General features: G+C 37.0%; 1 non-coding gene across 1 annotated transcript; it reads left to right on the top strand.

Moving 5' to 3' along the window:
• Positions 1-15823: 15823 nt before the first annotated feature.
• On the top strand, positions 15824-15930 carry LOC141615490 (small nucleolar RNA R71). The gene has a single exon (XR_012529910.1). It is a non-coding gene; the product is annotated as a small nucleolar RNA R71 (small nucleolar RNA).
• Positions 15931-17130: the final 1200 nt, after the last annotated feature.

Genomic DNA, 17130 nt, shown 5'->3' with positions numbered 1-17130 from the left:
TTGCTATTTTATGAAAAAATATAAATGAAGTGTCCGAGTGTCATACCAATGTCCAAGGTCCAAGGATTGAGTGTCGGGCACGGGTACGTGAGCTCATATGAAGTGTCGAAGTAACATAGTGTATAACCCAAGTGGCCAAGTGTAGAGAATATTTATAGAATTATACGTTGTGGACTGTTATGAATAATTTTATAGATTAAGTTTCATGTTACTGCCAATAATATATGACCAAGTTATTATTAAGTAAGAAGTTTTTTTCAAAACCTGGGAGAGTTACGAATAATTTAGTACTCCCTATGTCTCAATTATTTGTTTACCATTTATATCGTTTGTAAGGGGTATTTTAATTAAGGGCTTGCTTGCTTGGGATGGGAGTAATTATTAAGGGAGTAATAGAGTTAAAATGAACTAAAAAATGGAGAGAAGGGATGGGGGTTGGAGTAATTATTAAGGGAGTAATAGGTCTTAGGTTTATGTCAACAACATACCAGAGCGTTGTCTCGTAGTGGAGATGAAATTGACGAGCATTTGGTGAATTGCTGCACATCCTTGTAAATTAAAGTTTTAAGTTTTTTTGTTGTGATATGGTTGTAGTTATAGGCTTTTAAACTATGTTTGGGATGTGTTTGTACTCTATAGTTCAAGAATTGTTCAATTATTTGTAACTTGTTCAGAAACTCAGTTTATCTTAATTTGCTATAAATTTTTATGCAGTTTCAATGAGAAGAAAATAAGACCAGCATGTTTGTGGTCATACCGGGTCTTTCGTGAAACAACTGGTCGAATTGCAATCTTCAAATGACTCGCCTTATGAGTAGAAGCAAGACGGGCCTTTCATAACAAGGGAGAGACATTGTAAAATCATATTGTAAATCGATGTATGTGTGAAAGTTGGTGGAGATATGTTAACAAAACTGTAAGAATCCAGTCAAGGGATTTTTTGGATTTTTTGTATTTCTGTGCAAGAACTATTGTTCGCACGAGTTTAAGTATTTTTAGTAAAGAATTGTTAAATTTGTTTTTGTCCTTCAAATTTTAATTGAAGATTGTAGGACCAATTGTTCACGCTATTACGCCGCTGGTTCTTAAAAAAATAAAAAAACTTCATTAAAAGGCCCACCTCCTGCGGGTCCTGCCAAAGATTTCATCTAATCCCATAAAGCGTCGAAAAAAATAAATGGACATTAAAAAGTGTCAAGAATATGGACACGTCAAAGTGTCAAGATGAGGTATGTGACACATATAAGCGTGGAGAATATTGACACTATTAAGCGTCAAAAATTAGTGACGGCGAAAATATTGACGCTTCAGCTAAGCGTCGAGAATATATTTATCAACGCTTTAAAGCGTCAATAATTGACCCAAAAATCGTCGAAAACTGCAGGGATTTGTTGTAGTGATCTAGGATGTTTTACAAGTATTCTAACAAGCAAAGTATTAAGAAGAAAAAGTATCTACAAGGGCCTTATATACACTTGTCAAGCTTCCCAAATAGACGGTTTCACAAAATTTTTCCTAAATGCAACTATATGCCATGACGCAACTAACATTTATACAACCTAATGCATATGCTTCTACCAACTAGTATGCCAAATAAACTAAATGCAATCTTAAATTCATATTGTTTATACCGCATCAATCAAAATAAAGTCACATAGTCATTAACATAAATGGGAAAAAGGAGATTGGAAAGATCATACCATGCGGTCTTCTATATCCTCATGTCTCGGATGTGGCGTAGTCGATCAATGTGAAAAAGGATGAACAAACACAATATATACAAGACTACACTACAAAGGAAATGAACATGGTTTAGGATTTTTTTTGAATTTTTCAAAATTTTATGGGTTTTGTGGTTAATGAAATTAAAAGGACATGTTTTTGTATTTTTCAAGAGTTTTTCAATTTTTATCATTTTTGTTTTGAAGTCATGTTAGAATTTCCCATCCCCAAACTAGTATGAGCATTGTCCTCAATGGCCAATAGGATAGGAAATTATGCAATTTATATGAAAATGCATGATTTCTAAGCTAAATGCAAACTATATGACATATAAACAAGAGTGAATGCAAACTAAGTTATGTTATATGATGCATGGGTTTTTGTTATGTTGGAGAGCATAATTTAGATTAGCTCCCAATGCATATGCATAAACTTCCCCAAACCAAAATAGACACAATTTCTAATATCAAAAATTGGGGGAGTTCATGCATAAAGATGCTATGCATGAAACTACAATTGTCATTTGGGATTTTGAAAGTGGGAACAATAAAAGAAACACCTCAATGTGACCGAGGTGTGAGTCCTCTAAATGATGCTAGGACTAATTATGATCAAGATGCAAATTATATGAAAAACAAGAGAAATAGACAAACCTCAATTTTTGCCCAAGGCGTCATCACTATCATCTCCATCGACTTCTTCACTTGAGTCATCATCAACCTCCATAGATGATGAGTCATCACCACTTGCACTTGAACTTCCTTCTTCATCCTTACTACCCTCTTCTTCTTCTTCTTCTTCTTCTTCTTCTTCTTCTTCTTCTTCTTCTTCTTCTTCTTCTTCATTCTCTTCATTTTCTTCACCTTCTTGTGCACCACTCTCAACAACAACCATCTCCTCTTCACCCAAGCTACCACCTCTAGAAGCACTAGGAAAGAAGATTTCCCTATCCGCCCAACTACGCAAAGGACAAGATGGGTCAAGAAGTCCTTATTTTTGGTTTTTTCAACTACCAAAATGAGGAGAAAATCTTCTTATTTTGGTAATCCTCAAAATGTATAAATGTGTATTATTTTCTCAATTGTCTATTTATTTCGACATGTATTAATAAGTCTGCACACAACAGTTTGTAGTCGATTTATTATTACCGGTCTGTCAACATTTTATTATGACAATTTTGCATAATATATACAATAACTATAAATATAACATATTTATAATTTGCTAATTAAATATAACTGGTTACATTTAATTACGAATTAACATCTTAATTCATTTAAGCTAACATTATATACATTAATTAAATATAACTGTTTATATTTAATTTACGAATTTGACAGTTAATTCGTCTCAGCTAATATTATTTAATTGTATTAAATAATCGTCTCATCATCACATTGACTAACTGTTTAGTCAAATACATGGACTAACCTTTTAGTCATATTAGGCATCAATGTGATTACATATCCATAATCACATCTCTCAAACACATAGTTTAGGTGTGACTTTTAGGGACCAGTTGATCACCGCCATCAGTATGATAATAACGTCAAACTTTCTAGCAAGCCAACCGTTATTAAGTAATCGTTAATCAACTGATAAAATATGAAGTATACCCTTGTGAACCTATAAGAGGTTTATAAATGTTATCACACTATATGTGGAGGACACAAGCTCCAACAATCTCCCATTTGTCCTCACAAGTGTATGTGCGATAACCGATTCTCATATCCTAAAATTTCTCCCACTCAATGTAAAACAATTTGAAAAATCCGTATTCATAAATGTCGTATTTTACAAGTGATCAATATCAAGAGTGGTTTCCCCGGCTAGAGAGTAACTTAACTGATAAACGAATCATCATTCGAGCATGGCCATGCATTTAAGTAACAACTCCTCGAGTGGCCCTGAGAAATAACTAAACCTAATAAAGGTTGGATATTTTCTTCAACTCGAATCCTGCAGATATAAGCACAATATGAAATGACCCAGAAAAAATCTGCTTAGCCTCCTGTTACGACAGGCCATGAGAAAGAAACCAAAGTCACCCAAAATCTGCCTTAATCTCAAGAGACAGTCGATAGTCAAAATAATCGACTTTAGGAACACAATGGACGTCCAATCGACGACCTGGCACCGAATGTTTTAAACATTTAGGACTCCATTACGTTGTCACAAAAATTGTCCTACGAGGTATCGTTATAACTCGTATCTGTCATTGATCAGCCAACCGTTTGACTTATGGCTCGTTGAACCCACCATTAATCGACTGCACAATATAATAGCCAGAGTTATCAGCTCATGTAGGCAATTACGGACCAAAACAAATATAATGTAATTCAGTTCACTTTGTTGCGTTCAATGTTGTCGGTACAATCCACATGAAAAACAAAATATGAAATAAAATGATTAAGTTATAAATAGTATATGAAAAAGATAATGTATCGAATCCATAATCAACTACTACAACTCAGGAACACGTTTAATTCCCATGGAAATAACGTGCCCTTCATGCTTATCATAATTCAACGGTTTAGTGAGAGGATCCGCGATGTTGTCATCCAAAGCTATCTTGTCAATCACTATCTCTTCTTGCTTCACGTAATCATGGATCAGGTGGGCTTTCTGATGTACATGTCTAGACTTGTTGCTAGACTTTGGCTCCTTAGCCTGGAAGATGGCACCTCTATTGTCACAATAGATGGTGATCGGGTCATTCGAACTAGGAACTATCGTAAGTCCTTGTAAGAATTGACGCATCCATATAGCTTCCTTTGCTGCTTCCGAAGCGGCATAGTACTCGGATTCAGTAATAGAATCTGCTAAAACATCCTGTTTGGAACTCTTCCAGCTGACCGCAGCACCATTAAGAGTGAAGACGAACCTGGACTGAGATTTTGAATCATCTCGATCCGTTTGGAAGTTAGCATCTGCGTAACAGATTGCGCATAGCTTAGTATCTCCTCCATAATTCAATACCCTATCCTTAGTCCTCCGTAGGTACTTAAGAATGTTTTTAACAGCTATCCATTGTGATTCACCTGGATTCTTTTGGTACCGACTCGTCATACTCAATGCATATGCCACGTCTGGACGTGTGCATATCATGGCATACATGATCGATCCTATGGCTGATTCATAAGGAACACGACTCATGCGCTCAATCCTTTCAGGCGTCGTGGGTGACTGAGACTTGCTCAAATGCATCCCAGACGTCATTGGAAGGTTCCCCTTCTTGGAGTTGGTCATGCTGAACCTTTCAAGAACCTTATCCAAATAAGACTCCTGACTCAATGATAACGTCCGTCGTGATCTATCTCGATAGATACGGATTCCCAATATGCGTTGTGCCTCACCCAAATCTTTCATCTGGAATTGGTTCTTCAACCATCCTTTAACCGAAGATAAGAGAGGAATGTCATTCCCAATCAAGAGTATATCATCGACATACATTATCAAGAATACAATCTTGCTCCAACTCGACTTGATATATAAGCATGGTTCCTCGACTGATCGAGTGAAGCCATACTCTTTTATCACCTGGTCGAAACGATGATTCCAACTCCGAGAAGCTTGCTTAAGTCCATAAATGGAACGCTTAAGCTTGCATACTTTCTTAGGATTTTCAGGATCTATGAAATCTTCGGGTTGTACCATGTACAACTCTTCCTCCAAATAACCATTTAAGAAGGCGATTTTCACATCCATTTGCCAAATTTCATAGTCATGAAAAGCGGCAATCGCTAAGATTATCCGAATGGAACGCAGCATAACTACGGGTGCAAAAATTTCATCATAATACAATCCGTGCACTTGAGGGAAACCATTTGCCACTAGTCGTGCCTTATAGGTATCTGGTTGCCCGTCTACAGAACGCTTTATTTTGTAAAACCATTTGAACTGAAGAGGTTTTACCTTATTAGGTAAATCAACTAGATCCCATACGTCATTCTCATACATGGAGTCCATCTCGGATTGCATGGCTTCAAGCCATAACTTTGAGTCGGAACAGGTCATGGCACCTTTATAGGTAGCGGGTTCATTACTCTCTAGGAGCAAAACGTCATTCTCCTCGACCATACCAATGTATCTGTCCGGAGGATTAGAGGCTGTACCCGACCTCCTAGGTTCCTGAGGAATATTAACCGTATCATCAGTTGGAGGAACAACTTCCTCCATCTGTTCCTCGGTTGTTGGTTCTTGAATCTCCGGCAGCTCGAAGGTTCTATTACTTGACTTGTTCTCAAGAAATTCTTTCTCTAAGAACGTCGCACTAGCCGCAACAAAAACACGATGTTCGGTAGGCGAATAGAAGTAATGACCAAACATTCCTTTTGGATAACCAATAAAGTATGTCTTGACCGATCGTGGGCCGAGCTTATCCTCTTGTCTCCACTTGACATAAGCCTCACAGCCCCAAACCCGAATAAAGGACAAGTTAGGGACCGTTCCATTCCACATTTTATATGGAGTCTTGTCGATAGCTTTAGTCGGACTTCGGTTAGTATAAGAGCAGCTGACAAAAGAGCAAAACCCCATAATGAATCAGGTACTACCGTGTGACTCATCATGGATCGAACCATATCAAGTAATGTTCGATTTCTCCGTTCGGACACACCATTTAATTGAGGTGTTCCAGGTAGAGTTAACTGTAAAACGATTCCACAGTCTTTAAGGTGTTTATCAAACTCATTTGCAAGATATTCGCCACCCCGATCTAAACGTAGTGCTTTAACCTTTCTATCCAGTTGCTTCTCAACCTTATTCTAGTATTCCTTGAATTTCTCAAAGGACTCACTTTTATGCTTCATTAAGTAGACATATCCGTATCTACTCAAATCGTCCGTGAAAGTGATAAAATATCTATAGCCATCTCTAGCGGTAATTGACATAGGTCCACATACATCAGTATGTATGAGTCCTAATAGGTCATTAGCGCGCATTCCAACACTTTTGAAGGAAATTCGAGTCATTTTGCCGATAAGACATGATTCACACGTGCCAAATGTAGAAAAATCGAATGCAGGAATAGTCCCATTCTCGACGAGTTTCTTTACACGTTTTTCATTTATGTGTCCCATTCGACAATGCCATAGATAAGTTTTATCTTTGTCACCAACCTTTAATTTCTTATTATTCACGTGAATATATCCGTGGTTTGATCTAAGATGTAAATTCCATTCATGGAAACTGCTTTGCCATAAACCATTTAATTAAAAGAGAAAATACAGCTATTATCCATTATTGAAAATGCAAAACCGTCTTTATCGAGTACGGAAACAGAAATAATGTTCTTAGATAAACTGGGTACATAGTAACAGTTATATAAATATAACTCAAAACCACTAGAGAGATGAATTACATATGTTTCCATTGAGACTGCAGCAACTCGTGCTCCATTCCCAACTCTCAGGTCCACATCACCCTTTGCGAGGGGTTTGATGTTTCTTAGGCCCTGCAAATGATTACACAGATGAGAACCGCAACCAGTATCAAGTACCCAAGTTCCGAAACTCGCATGGTTAATCCCAATCATATGAATATAAGATGACATACCAACAGGAGTGACGCGGCCTCCTTTTATATCCTCACGGTACACGGGACAGTTCCTCCTCCAATGTCCAGTCTTGTGACAATGGTGGCACTCAATGTCACCGCCCTTGCTCTTTGTCTTGCCTTGTTAGCCACTAGTCTCACCAGGCCCACTCTTACCGTTTCCTGGCTTCTTAAACTTTGGCTTACCTACAGTTAGGTCGCCGGGAGCTTTGTCCTTACCCTTATTCTTGTTGGAAATCATGAGAACATCTTGCTTCATGCTCCCACTCAATTTTTTATCCTTCTCGGTCTGTACGAGAAGTGAGTGTAGCTCATGAGGACTTTTCTTCATGTCATTCATGTAGTAATTTGCCCTGAAAAGGGCAAAACCATCATGAAATGAATGAAGCATACAGTCAATGACTATGCTCTCACTGATTTTGCAATCAAGTGCCTCCAATTTCTCGACATTCTCAATCATGTTAAGAATGTGTGGGCTAACCGGTTGGCCCTTCTGGAGTTTCGCAACAAAGAAGTGACAGGTATGCTCATAAGTAACGATTCTCGGTGCTTTTGAGAACTCATTAGTGAGCGTGGTGAAAATATTGTTTTCACCTTGGACAATGAAGCGTCTTTGCAAATTGGTTTCCATTGCAAAAATGAGTACGTTCTTTATCGCACCCGCTTCCATGACGAAATCACTATAAGCAAGTGACTCGTTAACTCCTGCATTGGGGCCTGGGTTTACCGGTATTGGCTCAGTTAAGTACTTGAGCTTACCGTCAGGAATGGCAGCATTCCGCAATGATGCCTCCCAGTCCGCAAAGTTGGACCCGTCATTTTTCAGACGTGTGAACTGATTCATGTGGTCCATGAAAGCTTTCAGCCAGGACTCGCGTCCAAGTGTGGCACTTGGCATTGGGATTTCGTTATGTCCAGCCATTTGTTGTAACCATATTATCAAAATAAAATGTATTCTACACTGCGAAAAGAAGAAAAAATATAATAAGCATTCTCATCGTTATGATTTAAGTCTAATGCAATATTGTTATAATGCGAAGACTCAAGCATTTATACAATTGACCTCCCTCAAGAATTATATAAATGATCCCAAGACTCAATTATCTGTAAATTGATAAGCCAACCTTTTGGCTAATTCTACTTTAGAATTCTTGGTAGATAAATTTCTGTAAATTCTATCTTTAGTCCATCATAATCACGAGAAACTCTTCGGATTATAATGTTGAGGTAAACTAAGTCAACACAAACTACTTATCCAACGTAGAAGGGGTCATATGGAGAGTAAGGTCCTATATGCCTATCGACGAAGAAGGGATTCATAGTTGTTTACCCTTATAAAGACTAGGCTCAATTTCAGTTTTAGAGGAAGATCCCATCAACTTTATTTTAATTCATTTTAACTGAACTAATATCTAGGATGCGAGAATGAATAAACTAAGGTGATGGCTTAAAATGTGTGACATCTGTATGTCTATGAAAACTAACATTCAACCTATATGAGTCAATTTTCATGCATTTTAGTAGGTGGTTTGGTTTAGGCGGAATATGATGCAATATCTATCATGTGAATGAAAAGTAACGAGAATGAAAAAACGTAAAAACAAAATAAAGTCCTAGTGTGGCCTATCTACCAAAATGAACATAAATACAACTTTGGAATCCATCCTTGGACCCGAGAAGCTTGTCTTGATGTTCCATCTTGGTCCATGTAGCGGGAGTGAGCAATCCAGTCTCCATCTTTAGTCTTCTCAAAATTAAAATTTAAAAATTATATAATAAACCTATTTACATTCTAATTTCAAAACCATAATACTTAAAGAAAACCAAAAGGAGATACGAGATCTCAAAATTACATTAAAAATTATGTTTCCATCATTACGAAAACATAATTTAACTAAGGCCACACTAGGTATTACAAATTACAACCGATTGCAAAAATACGTAAATTAAACCATTCATCAAAACATTCAACTAAATAAAAATGCATCAACTAATAAATTAAACATTCAACACATAATTCATTAATTATGTAGAGTAATTTATCCAAACCACCTATTTAATTGATCAAATTATGTGACAATTCCTCAATTACTCACAATAATTTTAATCTTAATACATATTAATCTTGTAATTTGAATTAATCCAACATTATTTTAAACCTCTTTAAAATAATTAGGTATCTAGAAATTGTGAACTTCTTCACAACAATTAATCATACATTATTAATTTAATGTATAATCAATATTGGCCAAAAACTAACAAAAAACCGAACCCCCTTTTTTTATCTTACAGCCCACGGCCTAAAAAAAGGGGAAAACAGATTTTTTTTTTCTTTTGTCTCGGCATTTTGCACAAAAAAAAACAAATACAGGTTTTTTTTTTCTTTCTCGGCCGAATTAAAAAAAACAACATAGCAGCCCATATTTTTTTTAATCACACGACATTTAAAATAAAAAAAAACAGAAATTTTTTTTCTTAAATGACCTCTCGGCAGAAATGCCCTAAAATAAAAAACATGATTTTTTTTTTCGAAACAACTCAATTAATAATGAACAAGTTTGTTTAAAGTTGCTACTAGAACAAGATTGGCATAATCATCAATATAATGAATCATGATCTTAAACAACGATTTAACATCATGTATGCCTAAAACTATATAGCAAAAACAAAAATCATCACTAATCAAAACAATTTCCATTTACATTTTAATTTAATCCTCATTAAATCAAAACAACTACAAATTCATCATATTATCATTTTAACTAATTAAAACAACAATATGAAAAATCAAAATGGAAACAAAACAACAAAAAACAAAAGAAATCAAATCGGCAAAATAAAAAAAAAATCACGGCTAAAAAAAATTCTGCTGAAATGAATTTTTTTTTTCCTTATCAAATTTTGTTTAAATTCAATCATGAAAATCATCAAAATAATTTCGTGGCCTTGGCTCTGATACCACTTGTAGGAAATATCGGTATACTTCCCTTTAAATTATAAGGATTATAACGAAATTATGATTATGAAAACGAGTCATAAATGAAATAGCATAAACAAAATAGAGAGATAAAGATATAACCCTTGGTCCTAGCAAATATGGCCTAAGAACAATATCGAATTGATATTCTCCTATTAGTTGCTCCCAAGATGCTCCGAGAAATGCCCCTTAAATTGCTAGAATGAGATCCCCAAATTTGACTAATTAATTTAGGGTTTTTTGTGTTTTTGATGAGAGAATATTAGGTCAAAAAGGAATTAGGTTAGAAATGATCTCCCTCCACCCTATTATAACCGAAAATAGGAGAAGTAAAGAGGAGATATTTTTTTCTTTCTTTTTCCTTGTCTTACCACCGAAATAATGAGGAGAATAATCTCCTTATTTTCGGTTTTTTCAACTACCAAAATGAGGAGAAAATCTTCTTATTTTGGTAATCCTCAAAATGTATAAATGTGTATTATTTTCTCAATTGTCTATTTATGTCGACATGTATTAATAAGTCTACACACAACAGTTTGTAGTCGATTTATTAATACCGGTCTGTCAACATTTTATTATGACAATTTTGCATAATATATACAATAACTATAAATATAACATATTTATAATTTGCTAATTAAATATAACTGGTTACATTTAACTACGAATTAACATCTTAATTCATTTAAGCTAACATAATATACATTAATTAAATATAACTGTTTATATTCAATTTACGAATTTGACAGTTAATTCGTCTCAGCTAATATTATTTAATTGTATTAAATAATCGTCTCATCATCACATTGACTAACTGTTTAGTCAAATACATGGACTAACCTTTTAGTCATATTAGGCATCAATGTGATTACATATCCATAATCACATCTCTCAAACACATCCTTTAGGTGTGAATTTTAGGGACCAATTGATCACCGCCATCAGTATGATAATAACGTCAAACTTTCTAGCAAGCCAACCGTTATTAAGTAATCGTTAATCAACTGATAAAATACGAAGTATACCCTTGTGAACCTATAAGAGGTTTATAAATGTTATCACACTAATTGTGGAGGACACAAGCTCCAACAGATATTGTGCTTTATAAGCATCGACTCTATCCTCATAAGCTTGCTTGTGCATTTCTTTCATCAAGAGAGTCAAGTAGTCATTCCCCGCCTTAACATTTTCGGGTTGAAATTCATGGTAGGTGAATGGGTAAGGTGGGGTGATAATGGAGGAGGAGGGCTCGGCAATGTCTTCCCCTTGGTGTTGTATAATATACTCGGTTTCCTCAGAGAGTGGGAGAAGGTAATTTGGCCTATGAACATTTAATCGGCAAATCTTGCTTGGCAATGTGAAGGATTTAGCATCTTTTGTTAACCACCCAAATTTGTCATCAAGAGTATCATTCGTGACCCATTTGAATTTTTGAACCATGGTGGCAAGATCAATGATATGGCGTCCCTTAACCGGTTTATAGGTGCTATCCTTGTTGAAGTTCCGGTTGAAGTGTTTTGCCAAATAAGTTACCAAACCTCCATTAACAATAAAGGCTGTGCCTTCTTTGCCATGATCGACTTTAAGCCACCTCTCAATCAAAAGTTGAAGAATGTTGTACTTTTTGGTGAACTCTCTTCCAATGTTCAAGGTTGACTCGAGATAAATAGTCATGTTCGGTGAAATGTTTCGTTCCCTTCCTAGCAATTAAAGTATTCCCAACAACCTTGTGCCATACACTTATGCCCGGATGATGGACAAAAAATAGCACGACAATCATGGTAAGATGTAAACTCTCTCTCGGTAATAGCCTTCCATAAGGGGGCGGGATCAAACTTGGTAGGTTTCTTCGTGTAAGTCGGGTCATTGCTAAGGCCAAAAATTTCACCAAACTCGCGAAAAGACAATTTTCTATCAATATTCTCGAGCCGGAATTCAATATTTGTTCGGGTCTCCACCTTAGTAACTTTCAAAGAGCTTAAGAATTCTAAGGTGAGTGATGAGTATGTCAACTCTTGTATATCAAACAAAGTACTCAATCCCATGGACTCGAAAAAGGTCTTAGTTTGTTCTAAGACACCCAATTTTGACAAGGTCTCTTGGCATATGAATTTGGTGGGTAAAATAGATTTCTTAGCAAGGGAAACAAATTTCTTCCTATGAGAGTCGGAAGTGAAAATTACCTTCGGATAATCATCTAGTTGTTCAACAAGCGAAGTAGAAGTAGTAGCTTTTATAGGAGGAATAGACTCTTGAATTTCCATCCTTGCATTTTGAACAACCAATGCCTTAGATGCTTGAAGAGCTCGTAGAGCTTGTTATCTTTTGGAAAGGTTCTTCTTTGGGGGTGCTTTTCTTCCGTCTTTTGTTCTTGCCATGTTCTCCTTTATGTAGTAACACCAAAGATAAGCTTGATTTCTTCAAATTTCAATAAGACCCAAATCGATTTAGGATAGTTGAATTTCGCCTTGTATCCTAAGAATTGATTCAAACATTGAAGATTTTGGTGTTTTAATTGCTTGTTGTTGACAAAGGAGTGATTTGTTTGAGTTTTGAGAGAGTTTGGAATTATTTTGGGTGAATTTGGTTGGGAAATTTGATTTTTGTGGGTGGAGGGATTGAGGGTTTTGGAGATGTGTTTGTGTTATGAATTAGTAAAATGAATTGGGGAAGGTGGGGTTTTAATCCGTTGGCTTTGAATTTCAGAGGGGAGACGAGCGGATTCTCCACGAGACGAGCGGATTCTGAACGTTCTGGGACGAGCGTCTTCTAAGAAAGACGAGCGTCTTCTGAGAAAGACGAGCATCTTTTGAAGGAGGACGAGCGGATTGCTGTGAAGACGCTCGGATTCCTTTTCAGGGAGGAATCCCAAATTTTACAAGCAGTAGGACGAGCGGATTGTTCTTGGGACGAGCGTCCTGACTGAGCCGAGCGGATTCTCTATGGGGACGCTCGGATTCTCAGTCAGTCCCAAAATTTCTTTTTTCAGCTCTCTCAGGACAAGCGTCTTCTCACCAGGACGCTCGGATTCTCTTCAGAACGAGCGGATTCTTATCGGCCCGCTCGGATCTTCCCCTTACTACACGAATTTAGTTCCATCCGTGGGTATTTCATAACCCGTGTCATTTACTCTTCATTCCTTTGGTCTTCATTGTGGGGGCACTACGAAGGCTTGGATAGCCTAGGCAATTGCTATCCCCACACTATGTCAAAACACTATACATGAATAATCACATAAGTCCCTCCCTCACTTTCTCTCAAAATGATGAAAATCTTGATCAAGGCATAAAAATACAAATCCAAAATTGACAAAAATGCAATACAATAAGTAAAATGCAAGTTAAGGGGTTAGAATATTTACAAATTGTGGTTTAGGGAGGACTCCACCAAACTCTCATCCATAAGTGAGATGTCAAGGGGGCATGTCCAAGGTGCTATTAATGTTGCTCAACACCTTGAAGAAGTAGTCGAAAGCTTGTTCATTGTCATGATAAAGATCTTCAATAGACCTTTGCACTTGTTGTTCTTCATTGTGATCTTGGGTCATAGCATTACCGATATAGGGATTAAATATCCCTTCAAACTCATTATCCCAAAGACCGCATAATTCATCTACGTGTTCCCCAATAATATCACGAGTTGACAAGAGCAACTCTTCTTCCTTCTTGTCATGGCCAATGAGGCCTTCTTCTTTACTTGTCATGAGTGAGCTTTTCAAGCTCTCTTTGTTGAAACTTTCATGCTCTTTGGACGAAGCATCTTTCACTTTCTTTTTCCATATGGGTGGTGATTCATTACCCATAGCTTGTTCTTTGCATTGAGATGCCAACTTCTTCCTATCACTTTCTCGGCTATAATGATCAACCATGAAACATGGCTCATGCAATCGGGGAGTTCTCATTGTTTTGTCAAGATTAAAAGTGATTGTTTCATCTCCCACTTCAAGGGTGAGCTCTCCATGTTTCACGTCAATCACCGCTCCCGCGGTGTGTAAGAAAGGTTTTCCTAAAATGCTAGGAATCTTGGAATCTTCTTCCATATCAACAATAACAAAGTCCATCGGGATGAAGAACTTGCCAATTCTTACCGGCACATCTTCCCATGCCCTTAAAGGTGTCTTCGTTGATCGATCCGCCATTTGAAGTGTGATATTAGTGCACTTAAGCTCTCCCATTCCTAACCTCTTGCACACCGAATATGGCATGACACTCACACTTGCCCCAAGGTCACATAGAGCTTTGTTGATTGTGGTGTCACCAATGGTATATGGAATAGAGAAGCTTCCCGGATCTTTTAGTTTTAGAGGTGAACTTCCTTGTAGGATGGCACTACTCACCTTAGTGAAAGCAATAGTCTCAAGTTTCCGGATGGATTTCTTCTTTGTAAGAATATCTTTCATGTATTTCGCATAGGCCGGAACGTGATTGATTAATTCCGTAAACGGAATTGAGACTTCCAAGTTCTTGACAATCTCCATAAACTTCCTAAGTTGTTCATCAAACTTAGGCTTAGCTTGACGACTTGGAAATGGAAGCAGAATCACAATAGGCTCTTTCTCTTTAGCCTTCTCTTCATTCTCCTTTGAAACTTCTTGAATGGTGGCGGGTTCTTCTTCTTTTTTAGAGTCTTCAACAACTCTTTCCTTGTCATTAGCATTCACAACATCTTCATCAACGGGCCTCTTCGGCCCTTCATACCTTGTACCAGTCCTCAAATGGATGACACTCTCCGATTCTTGTCTTAGGGGATTTCCTTGAGGTGGTAATTGCCCCTTTTGTCTTTGTGAACATGAAGATGTCAATTGAGACATCTGGGTCTCCAACATCTTTGTGTGAGCTAGTATGTTAATGGTGATGTCTTTTGCTTGGCTATCCTTTTGCATTTGAGTGAAAAATTTTTGTTGGTTCTTTTGCATTTGGAGGACCGCTTTTTGAACATCAAAACCTTGGTCATTTGTTTGATTGTATGGAGTTTGGTTTTGATAACCTTGGTTTTGATTGAAAAAGGGTCTTTGAGCTTGGTTTCTCATTGGAGGTGGGGTGTATGTTGTTTGAGGGTTTTGAACATTTTGGCTTTTGTATGAGAGGTTGGGATGAAATTTGGTGTTTTCATTATAATAGTTGGAATAAGGGGTACCACTCTTGTATGGTTGGAAAGCATTCACTTGTTCCCCTACATTCACTTTGGTCATGTCCCAAAGTTCCACAACTCTCACATACTCCACTTGGAATTGATGAAGATGCCACCATGGCATTAACATGTTGCTTAGGCGATTTGGAGGCTTCTTCAAGCTTAGCCATAGCCTTCTCAAAATTCAAATTAATGGTATCAATATGAGCACTAAGTTGAGCACCCAATTGAGTAATAGAGTCCACTTCATGCTTTCCTCCTCTAGTAGCCTTACGAGGTCTACTATATTGTGAGTTATGGACCGCCATTTCCTCAATCTTGTTCCATGTTTGATTATCATCAACTTCGGTAAACATACTATTTGATCCCATATTGAGAATGTTTCGGGAGTCTTCATTTAGACAATTCCAAAATTGTTGTACAAGGAACAACTCGCTAAGTCCATGATGTGGACAAGATCGGCAAGTATCCTTGAATCTCTCCCATGCTTCATACAAGGATTCTACATCCCTTTGTTTGAAACTGGTGATTTGGGCTCTCAACATGTTAGTCTTTTTCGGAGGATGGAATTTCTTGTAGAAAGCAAGTGCCAATTTCTTCCAAGAGTCAATACCAAGAGTAGCCTTATCAAGGCTCTTTAACCATTGTTTCGCGGAACCAATCAAAGAAAAAGGAAAGAAGACCCATCGAATTTGGTCTTGAGTCACTCCGGTTTGAGAAATCGCATCACAATAGTCACAAAAAGTCTCCATATGAGAATGAGGGTCTTCACTAGGCATCCCCCCAAATTGACTTCTCTCAACTAATTGTATAAATGCGGATTTTGCAATGAAATTACCGGTTAAGTGTTTTGGTGTGGGAGTACCATTTGGTAGGTTCTCCTCGGTTGGTACAGAATGTGAGGAAAATTTAGGCATTGTGGGTTGATTTTGTGGTTGGTTATGTGTTAGGTTATCCTCTCCTTCTCTTGCAAAAGGGTTGATGAACTCAATGTTATTTGGTTGAATGTCCACAATCTCACCAATACCTCTCAAAGTATTTTTAGCAAGTCTTCTATTGTTGGTCAAAGTTATTTCAATTTCAAGATCAATGGGTAACAAGTTACCTTGTGATATCCTAGACATGCAAAATATCAAACAACTTGAAAACAATTAGAACAAACCTTGAGGAGTTTGACTTCCCCAAGGTAAAGAAAGACACAACTAAAAACAATCAAAGAAAATAAAATCAAGTTAACACCGTCCCCGGCAACGGGGCCATTTTTTGTTGGTGTATGGATTTCGGTTACTTGTCGTTAAGAGTTACCTAGACCAAAACAATATTTATAACTTCACAAACTACTCCACTTTTAGTAAAGAGGTAAGTAAAGGTCGGATCCCATGGGACGGGTATTGTTGTAGGATTTTCGATTGCAAATGGTTGTGTCTAAGGGTGTCACAATTTGGGTTGAGGTAGGAGATCAACTAAACTAAATAACAATGTAAATAAAGTAATGAAAGCAAGCAAGATGATTAAAAAGAGATGTAAACAATTGATTAAAGGCACTAGGGTATCATGGGTTCATAGGCGATTCATGGGATTTGATCATATAAACATGTTTCCTACTAGATGCAAGCAATTATTGTTGTGATGGGATCGAATTAGTGTATATCTTACAATCCCTAAGAAGGTTTGGGTCCCGGAGCCGAATAGATTAGATTGTACAACACCTACAAGTCGACTTAATCCTCCCTATCCAACTATAT

This window comes from Silene latifolia, chromosome 11 (assembly GCF_048544455.1).
Source record: "Silene latifolia isolate original U9 population chromosome 11, ASM4854445v1, whole genome shotgun sequence".
NCBI lineage: Eukaryota > Viridiplantae > Streptophyta > Magnoliopsida > Caryophyllales > Caryophyllaceae > Silene > Silene latifolia.
This window is presented reverse-complemented; position numbering and strand designations above follow the sequence as displayed.